Raw genomic sequence first — 13,755 nt, 5'->3', positions numbered from 1 at the left:
TAAACAGGTCAGGTTTGCCTCTTCCCTTTACTGCTACAGGTGGCAGAGGAAACACATAATATTCCCACTCTTAACAAGGGTGTAGGAGAACCTCAGCCTGACCTGGCAAAATCCAACTGGATGACACACAGAACAGACCAAGCTAAATTCTTTCCAATTTGTCTTTTTCCAACCCATTAATTTCCTTAGGATTTTTGCTGAGTCACACAAACAGAAGGAAAACACAGCACAAACAACTGTTAATTGCCAAGTGATAAAGAGATTTAGGGGAAAAAAAGAAGATAAAAATCATAGTTGAGCGGAAGGAATAAAAAAAGCAGAGAGGAAATTATCTTTAGAACAGAAGAAGGAATAGCCAAAACTGTAATAAATGTGCTTATCATGAACTGAGTTACACAAGACAAATGTGTATTGAGGGGTATTTGAAAGGGTTCCTAAGCTTTCCTAAAGGAAAATATTCTTCAAAGCCACTGCCAAAGTCCATTACAACCTGAAGCAATTATTGACTCCATAAGGCACTGAGCAGATGTGCAAAGTCTTGCACCAAAAAGGAGTGATCAGACTGCAAAAACATCATTTTTTAAATCAAAAAGGGATCTCATTCTTTTGAGGAGGATCATGGCTAAAAAAAAGAAACAGGGAAAATCTGAGTCGGCCCAGATGTGCAAGACTCCTGGTAAAAACCAGTAAGCTATTAGCTATTAGTAATAGCAAATTAATGATGTTTGGCTCACTGAAAAAACTGGGGCCACCTGTGAGCAGTGATTCATCTTCACCTTGTCCCCTGAACCCTGCAGAGCACCCAACGCCCACCCGAGTCATCACTTCTGCTTCATGAAACAAATGTGGCTCTGCTGAACTGCGCTGGCATTTCACCACCAGCAAACCAGGAACCTCTTCTCTGCTTTATTGCCTCTGAAAGACCTCAAACACCACAGGTGACAGCACCAGATGGGCCTCAGAAGTGATTTCCCTGAATTCCCATCTAGTCTAAATTTGGCAGGAGAACTCACTTTGGAAGGCAGCTGATGAGAGCAGCACACAGACACAAGGCAGAGGGATGTGCTGATGGACACAAACACCAATCTCACCTTTCTCTGAGGCAGCCCTTGCAGGAATACAGAGATCTGAGGAGCCTGGTGGAGGAGGAATGAAACCAGAGGGATCCAAGGGATCCATTCCCAGCCTGTGCCCCAGGGCTGGGGAGGTGCCTCCTACCCACCAAATTCAGGCCACGCTCTGTTTTATCCAGCCTGCAGCCAGAGTTTTCCTTCAAGGAACCATTGTGCAAAGATGCATCATGATAACACGTGCTCCAAGGTGTTTGAACCAGCCTGTTCAGCAATGAACAAGGAAATTATCTTTCTTCTGCCTGCTGAAAATCCTGAGTCAACTAAAGGCAGACGAGGCAGCCGGCGGCGCATGCAAATCCGTGAATCGAGTCGGGCTGTTTGTGCTTACTCATATTTCACCACCTAGCAGACAGTTCTCAGTCTTTATTTTTATAGCTGAGGTTTTCTAAAGATCAAAGGAGAATAGGGAAAAGGGCAAGTATGGAAAGTTTACATGAAAATTAAAAAAAAAAAAAAAAAAAGGTTTCATCTCATTGTTGAGATTCTCTCTTAATTAAAGCTGACATTTACAGGCAGGGAGGGACCACACATTCCAGAGCAAAAGTTATTTGACTAAAGGCTGCCCTACATGAGGCACCTGTACAGTTTGGTGTATTTCTGTGTTAAAAAGAGCATTCCCAGCTCTTTAACCTGGAGATTCACCATGCAACAGAGCTCTAAAAACCTCAGACTGCTGGCAAAGTGCTGAAGGGTCACCAGTAATGCCAACACAGAATGAAAGTGCTTTTTAAGCTTTTCTTTTTAACCTCCAGAAATATTATTGGGCAATGGTAAGACAAGGCCAACAAGGCCATGGCTCCCCTTCTAGATTAGAGGTTAGTGGAAAAAGAAGAGGTAACATGAAGTGGAAAAAGCAGAGGTAACATGAAGTGTTTGTGAGGGTGGCAGAACCAGAAAGAATCCAAGGTTAAGGGAGCTGGTACTCCCCCATCACACTGGAAGAGCTGTCAAATGTCAGCTAAGGGAAAAAGGAGTAACAAGGGAGAAGACAAAGGGGAAAATGAAACATCTCCCTCAGAAGAGCTCTCTTTTTCACAGGCACTCAGAATAGAGCTCTTTGTTTCTCTCTAGTGGCTGCCCAAGGCTGCTCCAACCACAGTAACCAGAGGATACTGGGAACTTCAGCTCAGCAGAGCAGTCCTGAGGCCAAACCTTGATTTTTCTTACAGGAGAGCCAACCTGCCATAAAATGCCACAGGGGGCAATCCCAAGGGACACCAGTACAGCTGCTGACCACACAGCCACCACCCCTGGGAAAGGTTCACCAGTTTGCTGAAACCCCTGCACGACACAAGCTCAAGGTGCTTCCCTTCTCCAACCCACACCGGACACAAATCCAGCAGACAGAGGCCAAAGGCTTCAAGAAATCAAAGGCAGGAGCTGAAAATACCAAAAGCACTTGAGCATGGCAAAACCAAACCCCTTCCAGAGATGGCTCTGGTGGACACAGCTCATTTCCAGTGTATTCCGCAGCACCACACAGAAAATGGAGACCATTCCTCCTGGGAGAGCTTTATTCCATTTGTGTCACAACAGACCACAGTGGCTTCCTCACACATGGAAACTTCTACAGGACGTGGGTTCCCTGCAGCATCCCACTTCTGCACCAGGAATATCACTGCTGATATCTGGGACAGCTGGTTGTGGAAGGGACCATAAAGCTCAGCTCATTCCATGCCCACCATGGCCAGGGACACCTCCCACTGTCCCAGGTGGCTCCAAGCCCTGTCCAGCCTGGCCTTGGGCACTGCCAGGGATCCAGGGGCAGCCACAGCTTCTCTGGGCACCCTTGGAAGAAGGAAGAACTTCTTCCCAATATTATCCCATCCAAATCTCTCCTCTTTTATCCTAAAACCACTCCTCACTGTACTGTGTAAAAAGCCTCTCCCTCCTTTTTTATAACCCCCCTTTAGACACTGGAAGGTCCTCCCTGGAGCCTCCTCTGCTCTCCCAGCCCAGGGCAGAGAAGCTCCAGCCCTTGGAGCATCCCCACAGTCTCCTCTGGACTTATTGAACAGGTCCACATCTCTTCTGCTGAGGACTCTGGAGCTGATATTCCCAGTGGGATCTTCTCATTAAATGAGAATGCAACACAGGAAGGATCATCCCAATATTTCCCTGCCAACAGCAGCTCAGGATGAAATCAGATCTTACTAAAATACTCTCAGAGCTCGGTGGTGAAACCTCACTCACATTTCTGCATGAGTGTTTCAGAACTGCCACATTTCCCTTACACTGCTCAGGTTTGAAGTTCTACAGATTTTTTACAAGGACACAACCCCTTATTTTGTTTTTTTCTTGGCATCTTTAGGTCTATCAGGAGAGGTGAAGTACCTAGATGAGGTATACAACCAATTCTGCAGCCCAGGCAATCCCTTCCCCATTATTTCAAGACAAAATAAACAGTAAAAAAGTGCAAGGCACAACAGCCACAAATTCAAATTATCCTGAATACTCAGATACAAATCTTGAACATTAGACCTGGATTCCTCAACAGAAAAACTAAAGACTGTAATCATGTTTTCCTTAAAAAAGGGGGGGAAATGAGCAAGGCAGAGGTGTTCTGGAAATCACTCACTGCAGTTCACACCCAGTACTCCTGTTGGGACACTGCCACAGTTTTCCTTGTGTGCTCTTACAGATTTTCTACTTTAAAATTACTTGCACACATGTAAGCAACACATTCACTTACAGCTTAATGTAGCAAATTCCCTGAAATTTGGGGTAATGTCCTTGCATGCCTTTCAGGGAGCCAGAGAACCCATCTGGACACTGGAAATAACAATTTCCACTGAAAATGCTGGCTGCCAGAATGAGTTTTTAAACTAACTTTCTGATTTTTCTTTTTTAAGTCATTCCTTGTAAAACTACATCTCTCACTCTTCTTGCCCATAAACAGGTTTTTATCTGAAGGGCCAAAGAAAATAAATCCAAATCAACTAGAACTGTACACAGGCTACACATCAAAATACATTAAACAGCCAGAAAAAGCCTGAAATTCTATCATCATTCAAAATATATAAATAATTCTTATGCTGATGTAGAAATTGATTTTTGCCAAGCCTACAGGACAAGTACAGGAGCCAGTAAGTAGGGAAAAAATATAAAAAGCCCCAACATTTGTGATAATATGACTATCCCATACACTACTTACAATTTGAAAATCAAATGTATTATAAAAATGCCCTAAACACAGATATTTAAAGAAATGCACAATGCTTTAAACACCAATTGTGAGTGGTTAAACAAATTGAATTTTCAAAGTGATTTAATACATCCCACCAATATTAGTACACTGAGGGAGTTACTAACCATGGCTGTTTATACAGGATGCAGCAGCACCACAGCCACAAAAATTGATTTTACAGCTCAGGAGTGAAATACTTTTTAAAAAATAAAAATACAAAATGAAGAACACAGTTATTAACTGAATAGACAGAAGGCCTGTGAAAACTACAACCAGCACCCTGGGAACCTGAAGAGCTTCCAAAGGAAACTGTCAAGTTAAAATAATATTGAAACAGTTGACAAAACATAATATTGCACTTAGAAAGCTGCAAAAGACTTGAAAAAAATCTACTTATATTGTTGTACAAATCCTGAGTTTAACATATAAGCATAGGTAACTATGCCTGTTCATTAAACAATGAATGGCATTCCTATAGGCAGAATTAGAAGATTTCAGTGAAATATGACAGAGCAGGAGTAAAGCTCCAGAAAATGCATTTTCACGAGGCTCAGGCATTTACACACCAAAAGAATGCAGCTCTCAGACCTTGCTCCACCTTATTATCTTGCCCCAATAACAGCTGTGCAATTCTAAAGCAGATGAAGATATTGGTGAGAGTGAGACTGAATTCATATAAAACAGATCTCCAAGAGCAATGTCTGACAGCCACAGAACACAAACTCAGTGAGGTGACAACACTGAGGTGTCTGTCCATGATGTCCTCACACACAGACACCAGCCCAATTCCAGATTAGAGCTGTTTATTTTAATAGAAATAAGAGAGAGAGCACTTATCTGAGTGGTCTACTTCCACTGCAAGGGATGCAAGATGATAATTATGGAGAAACATCAGACACACACACTGAGCCCTCATCGCAGGAGGGTGAGGGAGGCACCACCAATAATCCATTCCTTCAGCCAGAAGAATACAAACAGCAGCCCAAGCAAATCCTGGGCCACATCCCAGCTCCAAAAACCCATTGAACAGAGTCCTCCCCCTAAGCTGGTACCATCCCAATGACACTGCAGCCACCACATGGGGCAACTCACATCACCCAGCACAACAATTTGATGCCTTCCACATCTTCCTCTTTTTAATTCACAACACCAGGAGCTGCTACCAGCAAGGGTGAACACAGAAACAGGGGCATAAAACATTTTTGCTGCAACAAATGAGCATGGAAGGCTTAAACTTTTTGTGATTATGAAAATCCACATGCCTATATTTTTAATTAAAAAAAATTATTCTCCTCATAAATTTTATTGTAACTAGGGAAGAAGGTCATACCTTTAAAAGTGGTCAGCTTTCCAAGAGTTTGTCATCTAAAGGAAAATTTTCTCAGGTCCTTTCAATTGTTAAGAAAACAGGAAGCAAATTTCAGTAAGCCATTTCAATAGAGTAAAACAAGAGATAAAGATCTCTATTAAACTTGGCAGCACAGATAAAACCCACAGAGTATCAGTTTGAGCAGCCCCTTGTCACCAGTCTGTCCCACTGGGGAATGGCCCATCATCCACTGCCAACCAGCTGAGGCTGCCCCATCCCTCTGGAAATGTCCCAGGCCAGGTTGGACAGGGCTGGGAGCACCCTGGGAAGTGTCCCTGCACCTGGCAGGGAGTGGGACTGGATGGACTTTAAGGTCCCTTCCAACCCAAACCACCCTGGGATTCCACAGCCAAGTGTGTGAGAGCAGAGACAGTGAGTGAGAAACCAAAACAAAGCACTGATGGCATCCTCATCTCATTTAGGAAATAAAAACATGGCCAAGATAAAGGGAAATAAAGACCCCAAGTGCTGAGGATTATTGACAAAACCTTCAGGGCTGGGCAGCAAAAGCTGCTTCAGCAGTGCAGGATACATGGTCACTTGTGTGTGGAATGAAAGTCACATCTACTTCAAATCCTGACCAAGATCCTGGAAACAAAGATTTCTCCAGTTCAGATGTGTTTAAAATGAGAAAGCTGCACCTCACTCTGGTCCATGGGCTTTGGAAGTGCTGAGGAAGTGAAGTGCATCCACCATCAGTCCCTCAGCCAGGCACGAGCAGGCACAAAGTGCTGCCAGAGATTTACAGCCAAAGATCTTCAATCCCTGAGCAACAAAAATCTCCAAGGAGCCGTGCCTGAAGTGTTACAAGATAAAACTCAGTGCCAACCATGTGTCTGACAAGTATCTCTTAGCAGCAATGAGGGAATGAAGAAAAAAAGTCATTTAAATCCTGATGGTGTTAGTAAAAATTTTGTTTTGCAGGAGTAAGTCATCACTACCACAAATTAAACCAAATTAAAAATCATTTCATCTCAGTATTTTCACTTATCCTTCATTCTTTCAGCTTATTCCCTAACCCTTCATTTAATTCTTTTAAGACACTAAAACTTTATTATATGAGATGTTCCAAGTTGCAGTCAGATTGATGTGGATGTATAGGTTGACCAGAAATCTTAACTTCTTAACTTTCCACAGCAAAACTCCATCCAGGTTTACCAAGACTGAGTACATTTCCTTGTGCTGCAAAAGACTTTCCAGCATGCACACAACAAGCCAAGGAGAATGAGAATTATGCCTCTCAGAAGTAAAATATTTTACAATGGAATAATTATTAATGAACAAGGAAATAAAAGGTATCACAACCACACATTAAAACACAGAGCCCTGCTTGTGAAGAAACCACCCAAACCAGCTCTACTGAACTATCCTGAATTTTTTATTTTTCATTTCCAGCAGCTACCTGGGAAAATAATCTACATCTAAAAATCTCAACACCAATTCCCTCTAAAAATATATCTATAAAAATATAAAATCCCTGTAAATAGGCCCAAAAGGGCTGAAAAGAAAAAGCAATGAGCCCTCAGCTAACACATACTTTGGTTACTGCAAAATAGCTTCATCCCAAAAATCAGGAGGAGATGCTTGCCTGAACTTCCAGGCTGCAGCAGTCAAAGTTCTCTTAACCACAAAGAATGAATTCCTAAGCTTGGGCACTGGTATCAAAGAGCCTTAGCACGTTGGCATCAGATTAAAATTAACTGTTCTTGCTGCTAAAGAGCTTTGAAAATCCCCAACTTCACTCTCCTCTTTGCTTTTTCCACTGAAGGGGTAGAAGCAGAAAATATTTCACACTTGGTGATAATGCCCCAGCTCTGACAAATCAAAGATTTCACGTAATTTATTTTTATAGTAGTGACAGCTAGCACTTCACACATTGGAAATAAAAGGCTGTTTCAAAGCCAAAAATCACTTCACAACATTAGGGACCTATTTGCTATGCCACAGAAAACGATGGTGGTGTTTTGTGAGATCCTGCTCATTTTCGTGTGCTTGATCTGAAGCAGCATTCCCAAAAGCTCAGCAAACACCTGAAAAAGGCAGGAGGAGCAGAAATCCAGACACACTCCCAGGTTGATACAGAGAATTCGTGTCAGATCACTCAGCAACATTCCCAAACCCAGTTTAACATCAGGGATTCCTTTTCCAGCTGTCAATTCCCTGATGTGGATCCCCACAGAGGGACTTTGGGATGACTGGAATAACTGGTTTGGGGCCAGAGAAGGGCAAAACCCAAACTGTGGCTGCTGCCACCTGCCCAGGTGGCCCCAAGGAACAAATTCATGGTCACGTATTTTTGTCTCCATTAATGCCAGCAGGTGGATTTAATGTCCTGGTAAAATCTCAAACATTCAGCTTATTTAACACAAGTAGAAAATACCTATTTACCTTTTAAGTAATGGTTTTGAATCTTAGAAGTTGCTCACTTTCAAACATTAAGATATTTTTATTATTTTGGTTGTTTTATTTGGGTTTATTTTATTATTTTGGTTATTTTTCAGGGTAAAGCAGGTAATTCACAAGCTGAAGCCCCTGCCAAAGAGCTATTTCCACAAGAATCTGCCCAGCCAGGTCCTGCCTGGAGCCCAAATCCCCAGATCCCTTTAAACAGCTTTTTGCTGCAGACAGGCTTAGGGGAAAGATACTGTCATTCTTCCAGGTTCTCACTTTACTGGAGACCTTTTCAAAAGGAAATGGGTTAAATATTCAAAGGTGACTTTAAAAATCCCCCTCCAGAAGCAGTTTTTTCTTGCTTTTGTCCAGGAGATACCTCTGCTAGCTAAAGCAGTTCTGAAATGACTGTCAATGAAAAACTAATGCAGCATAGAGTAGAAAACATCCATTTCTAAAATAAACCCCACACTATCAGATAACTCTAATTTTACTCATTAAAGAAGCTGTGGGAAAGCTGACAGTGGGTACACGCTGAGTCAAACATCCAGCACCTAAAACAGGAAGCAGAAAACTTTAGGGGGGGGGAGAAAAAAAAGTAGAAGTTGAACTGGAAAAAGTTTTCAGTGTATTTCCATCCCTTACTACACCTGCCAGCTGCCCTCACTGTGATTCACATGACATTAAATCCCTCTCTTAACACTGAGCACCACTTAAATCACACTCACCACTGCCCCAGTATGTTGGCTCTTTCTGTGTTAAATCAAACTGCAGAATTAAAAATAATGAAACCTGTCTTATCAAAATAATTCCTTTCAACAAAACAAGTTTTGCTAATTAGCTGAGAGAACAGTCCCAACCTAATGTGCAAATATCCCTCAGCTTTGGGCTACACCAACACCAGTGCTGGGCTCAGATCTTTTGGGAAACAATCAATTATACAAAGTCCCCAGTATTTCCATGAGTATTAAAAATATTCTATATCCCTAGTAAAATGTATTCATACAAACAATTTTAAGCACCAATACATCATTAGAGGCTGAACAGAAGATTTTGAAAAGCATTTTCAAATTCACAAATATAAATTAGATATATCCATTTGAGAATTTCAAAATCCACTTGTTTTGCCTGAAGGTAAAGAGCTGCCTGACCAATTTTGGGAGGATTTCAATGTACTGTAACCTTTAGAGAACACGAGGAATTCCTATGAATTCACAGGGTATCTAATCAAAATTTATCTCAACAGAAAAACTGAAACTCAGTTTCAAGTCATCTTCTTAACACTTAAATCCCTGCCTGCCAGGTGAGACATTTTCAAAGCCTGGTTAATCCCCCATTTCCAGCTGAGAAAACAGAAAGAAGCTCAGAAAACATTAAGAATGATCCACTTAAAAAAGCCCAGCAAGTCAGATAGAGAACTAGGACCAAAACCTGCATTTCCAGCTCTCAGTGACAGACACTGCCCACTACATCAGTGAAAATACAAACATTGAAATGTGTATTTTCCCTTTAAAGGAAACAACTTTAACAGCTTTAGGTAAAATTATGCTCTGAGTTCTCACAAACCCTGAATAGTGAAATAAGGCTTGAACTAAGCTCCATTTGCACTTCACACCTTGTGGGTCACTAGGAGATTTCTTCTCACCTGCAAGCTCTACTACCTCTTACCACCTGCATTTAAATGCAAATAAGAGCTTTCAGAAGCTTATCAAGCTCGAGACACAGAAAAGCAGAGCACGATAAGAAAACGCTGCAGAGTTTCCTTGCTAAAACGAACCAGAGCCCTGCCCAAGGGCTCCTTGTCCTTTGCCCCCAGGTGAGCACTCTGGACTCTTCTCTTCCCCACCTCCTCCTGAGAGCTGCCAGGAGATTCTGCCTCCTCCAGTGGAGCCTTCCTGGTCAAACTGCCCTTGCCAAGAGGCAGAACCAATCCAGCTCGGCAGTAATTGGACTTTTATCTTTCCTTGGAGCCAGCCTGGCAGCTCAGCCTGGCACCCAGCTGGGTGGTTATCTCGGGGAGGGCAGGTGGCAGCCAGGGCAAGGCACCTGCACAGGTTCAGTCCCTGTCTGAGAGGACACTGTGCCCTCCAAACCCATGGCCAGACACGTTTTGTTCAGAGAAAAGAAGACTCAGAGGTGCCCGTGCTCAGCTGGGGCTGGGCTCTGTCTGCAGCAGCACTGACACAACCAGAGCACACAGCCTCAAGCTGTGCCAAGGGGAATACAGGTTGGATATCAGGAAAGAGTTTTTTACAGAAAGGTGATAAAGTTCTGGAATGGCTGCCCAGGGAGGTGGTGGAGTCCCCATCCCTGGGTGTGTTTAACAAGGCCTGGATGTGGCACTGGGTGACAAGGTTGAGTTGGGGTGTTGAGGCTGGGCTGGACTTCATGGTCTTTAAGGTCTCTTCCACCCTGGTCATTCTGTGAATTCAGATTTAGGAGGGAGGTGTCTGCATGGAAACTGAAAATGGAGCATGGTACAGCCTTGTTGAATTAATCCCAGCCCCAAGGAGTGCCTTTGCTTTGATCATGCTTCCGGGAAAGAGAGAGAGAGAGAAAGAAAGAAAGAAAGAGAGAGGAAGAAGGGGAATGATAAAATCAAAATATCCACCTCCACCTTGCTTCGGCCTCCTCCCAGCTGGCAGCAGTGGCCAGCATGAGTGTAACCCACAGCAGGTGCCTGGCTGCTCATGTCCCCTCCTTCCCCAGGGACTCCTGAAACGCTCAGCTCCCTCCCAAAGCCTGTCCCGGTGTGGGAGGCAGCACTGGGAGCCGTGCTGGTGCTGTCCCGGGGCTGGGCCATGCAGAGCAGCCTCTGTGACTGGGGCTTGTGTGCAGAACAAAGAGCTGCTTCACAGGCACTCAGGAGCTGCGTGTGCTGTGAGCAAGCAGAAAACACTGGCACAAACCTCAGAGCACACAAACCTCCTCATGCACAGAACAGATAAAAGGAGGGAAAACCCAAACAAAACCAACCCAAGACAGATGTGAGGGCTCTGAAGCAGAAGAATCTTACTAACAACACACAGACCTACACTGGGGTCCTACAGCTTTTCCTGTCACAAGAACAAAACCAAACCTGCAGCATCAACCAAAACCCTGAATTATTAAGTTATTCTGAAACCAAAGGTGCTGGAATAATTTCTCCCTTTAAACACAACCAGAATGTTGACCAACAACAACCCAAGTTTTAAAACTTGGGATTTTAAAAAGCTATTAATTTGAAATGTGCCCAAGATTGGAGCTGCCTTACATGGCTGAAGCATCCACCCACCTAGCCCGGCACCCAGTCCAGGTGCCTGCAGGAATAAACTCCCACTGTTAAAGGTCCAAGCTGTACCCCAGCACAAACTCCATCCCAGTAAATCTGCCTCTGACAAGCAGCTGCCCAGCAGAGCACAAGCCTCAGATGCACTGAATAAGCTGCCTGGTGATAAAAAGTGCAAAATATACAGACAGAGCCAATATTCCACAGTTAACAGCCTGGTATTTTTGTTTTAACAGCCACCTCTGTACAAAGACCAGCCAAATTCCATATGCAACTTAGAACACAAAAATTCCAAGTTACCCTCCCTCAAACCATTTCTGTTCTGCCCTCCAGAACTGCAATATCCAACCAGTGAACTTTAGAGTGGGGTTTTTCCTGCCTCTAAAATACATTACCCAGAGCATTTTGTTTAAAATGCTTTTACTATCTCAAAGATTCTAGTCAAAAGCTCGTAAAACAACAATTTTGCATTTTTGTATTTCTACTTTCTTTCTATTTTATTTCAGTCTGTACTAACCAACCAGTTCCCTGGTAATATGTGCTTTAACCAGCCTGCCCAATATCCCTGTAAATTTAATTACTATTGTCTCTGAAATGAACAAACTGAAGTAGCTAATCTCAGTTTTTTTAAGGAGATACCACCCCAGAACTCACATTATGAGGACACTCCAACTGCAAAGCAAATCCCAGACTCTCTAGGTGGGCATTGCTTTTGGAAGTATAAGAAACCCACCAAAAAAAAGGCAAAACCTGAGAAAAACAGAAACAATAAAAACTTCACCATGTTTGAATTGCACCTTACACTGCTATGACTGCAGGACCTCCGGAGCAATGTTTATATTCCATACCCAACAGTGCTGGCTGTAGGGCAGCTGGTGAACTGGTTTATTTTGGCTACAGCAGAGCACAGCCTTGCTCCTCGAAAGCAGCAGATGAACTCTCTGCTCCCAAATCAGCCTTTGGGCACTTCCCATATGGACCTGGCTACATCCAACTTTGCTCTCCTCGCTCCACACTGCTGTTAACCTGCTAAGAGTATAATTTAATCAGATATTAGCATGAAATTGTTCTCTGTGAGAGTGCTGGCACAGGTGCCCAGAGAAGCTGTGGCTGCTCCTGGATCCCTGGAAGTGTCCAAGGCCAGGCTGGATGGAGCCTGGAGCAATGTGGGATAGTGGAAGGTGTCCCTGCCATGCCAGGGGTGGAACTGGATGAGCTTTAAGGTCCCTTCCAATACCAACCACGCTGCATTTCTGTGATTCTAACCCATCCTGCTTAGCTTTCAGGGGATAAACACAGAAAGCAGCCACGGAAAGCAGGCAGAAACACAGGGAGCAGCAGCAGCAGCTTTCGCAGGGACGGACAGACAGACGCGGGCCCGCCAGCACCGGGGCCCGGAGCGCGGCTCTCCCGCTGTAACCCCGGCGGGGCCCCGATCGCGGCTCTCCGCACTGACTCCCGCCGCTGTCCCCGCCGTTCCCGGGGCTCGCCCCGCTGCCCGCAGCGCCCGGCGCGGCGCTCTCGGGGGCGGGGGCCGAGGCGGGGCCGGCGGGGCCCGCAGGAAGCGGGGCCGAGCGGAGGGGCCGCGGCCGGGGCGGGCAGGGGCAACGGAGCCGGGCCGGAGGGAGCGGCGGGAGAGCGGGAGAATCAGCGAGGGGCGATCCGCGGCCCGGGCGCCCCCGCCGCAGGCCCGGCCCGGCCGGAGCCGCACAAAGGGCGGGGGGCGCGGCCGGCAGGTGTGAGCGGACTCACCGGGTAGGGCGGCGCCGCCGCCTCGGCGGGGACGGAAGGACGGACGGAAGGAACGGGGCTGAGCGGGGCGGCGGCAGCGGCGGGACCGGGAGCCGGCGGGGCGGCGGCGGCGGGGCCGGAGGGGAAGCGGAACCGCCGCGCGTGGCCACAGCCCGCGGGGGCGGGGGCGGGGCGGAGCATTGCCGCGGGGGCACCGCCCGCCGCGCGCCGGAAGCTGAGTTACCGCGGGGCATGACGGGAGTTGTAGTCCGCCCCTGGCTGGCCTTGGGCACTGCCAGGGATCCAGGGGCAGCCACAGCTTCTCTGTTCCTGTTCCTCCTCTGTGCTCAGCTCTCCCTCCTGCCCTGAAAGGGGCTCATTTTGTATCTTCTGTGTGGATACAGCTGAGAACAAACCATCCCTCCTGCCACCAGCCTGGGGGTCCTTCTCAGAGCCCACCTGGCCCAGGGTCCCACCTCTGCTGGCAGCAACAGGACACAGACAGCTCTCTGTGCTGCCCCTTCCAGCTGGAAATGCAGCTTGCAAGACATCCAGCAGGAACACAGCACATATGTGCCCTCACGGCTTCTCCCCCAAAATTCCCGTGGTCCATTTAATTTTCCATGATTTCTCCAAGCTTCCACCTGCCCTGCAGGCTGGATCTCAGCTCCTCTGT

The 13,755-nt window shown here is 45.7% G+C and overlaps 1 protein-coding gene across 1 annotated transcript in view; it reads right to left on the bottom strand.

The window, feature by feature from the left end:
- The window catches only part of PAK2 (p21 (RAC1) activated kinase 2), a 42,545-nt gene extending 29,298 nt beyond the window's left edge, over positions 1-13,247 (bottom strand). The window contains exon 1 of the mRNA XM_064720672.1: positions 13,101-13,247. The gene's annotated coding sequence lies outside the window, so the exon portion shown is untranslated. The remainder of the gene's footprint in view (positions 1-13,100) is intronic.
- Positions 13,248-13,755: the final 508 nt, after the last annotated feature.

Source organism: Zonotrichia leucophrys, chromosome 9 (genome assembly GCF_028769735.1).
Source record: "Zonotrichia leucophrys gambelii isolate GWCS_2022_RI chromosome 9, RI_Zleu_2.0, whole genome shotgun sequence".
Lineage (NCBI taxonomy): Eukaryota > Metazoa > Chordata > Aves > Passeriformes > Passerellidae > Zonotrichia > Zonotrichia leucophrys.
The sequence above is the reverse complement of the archived record's forward strand: the minus strand, read 5'-3'. Positions and strand labels throughout refer to the sequence as shown.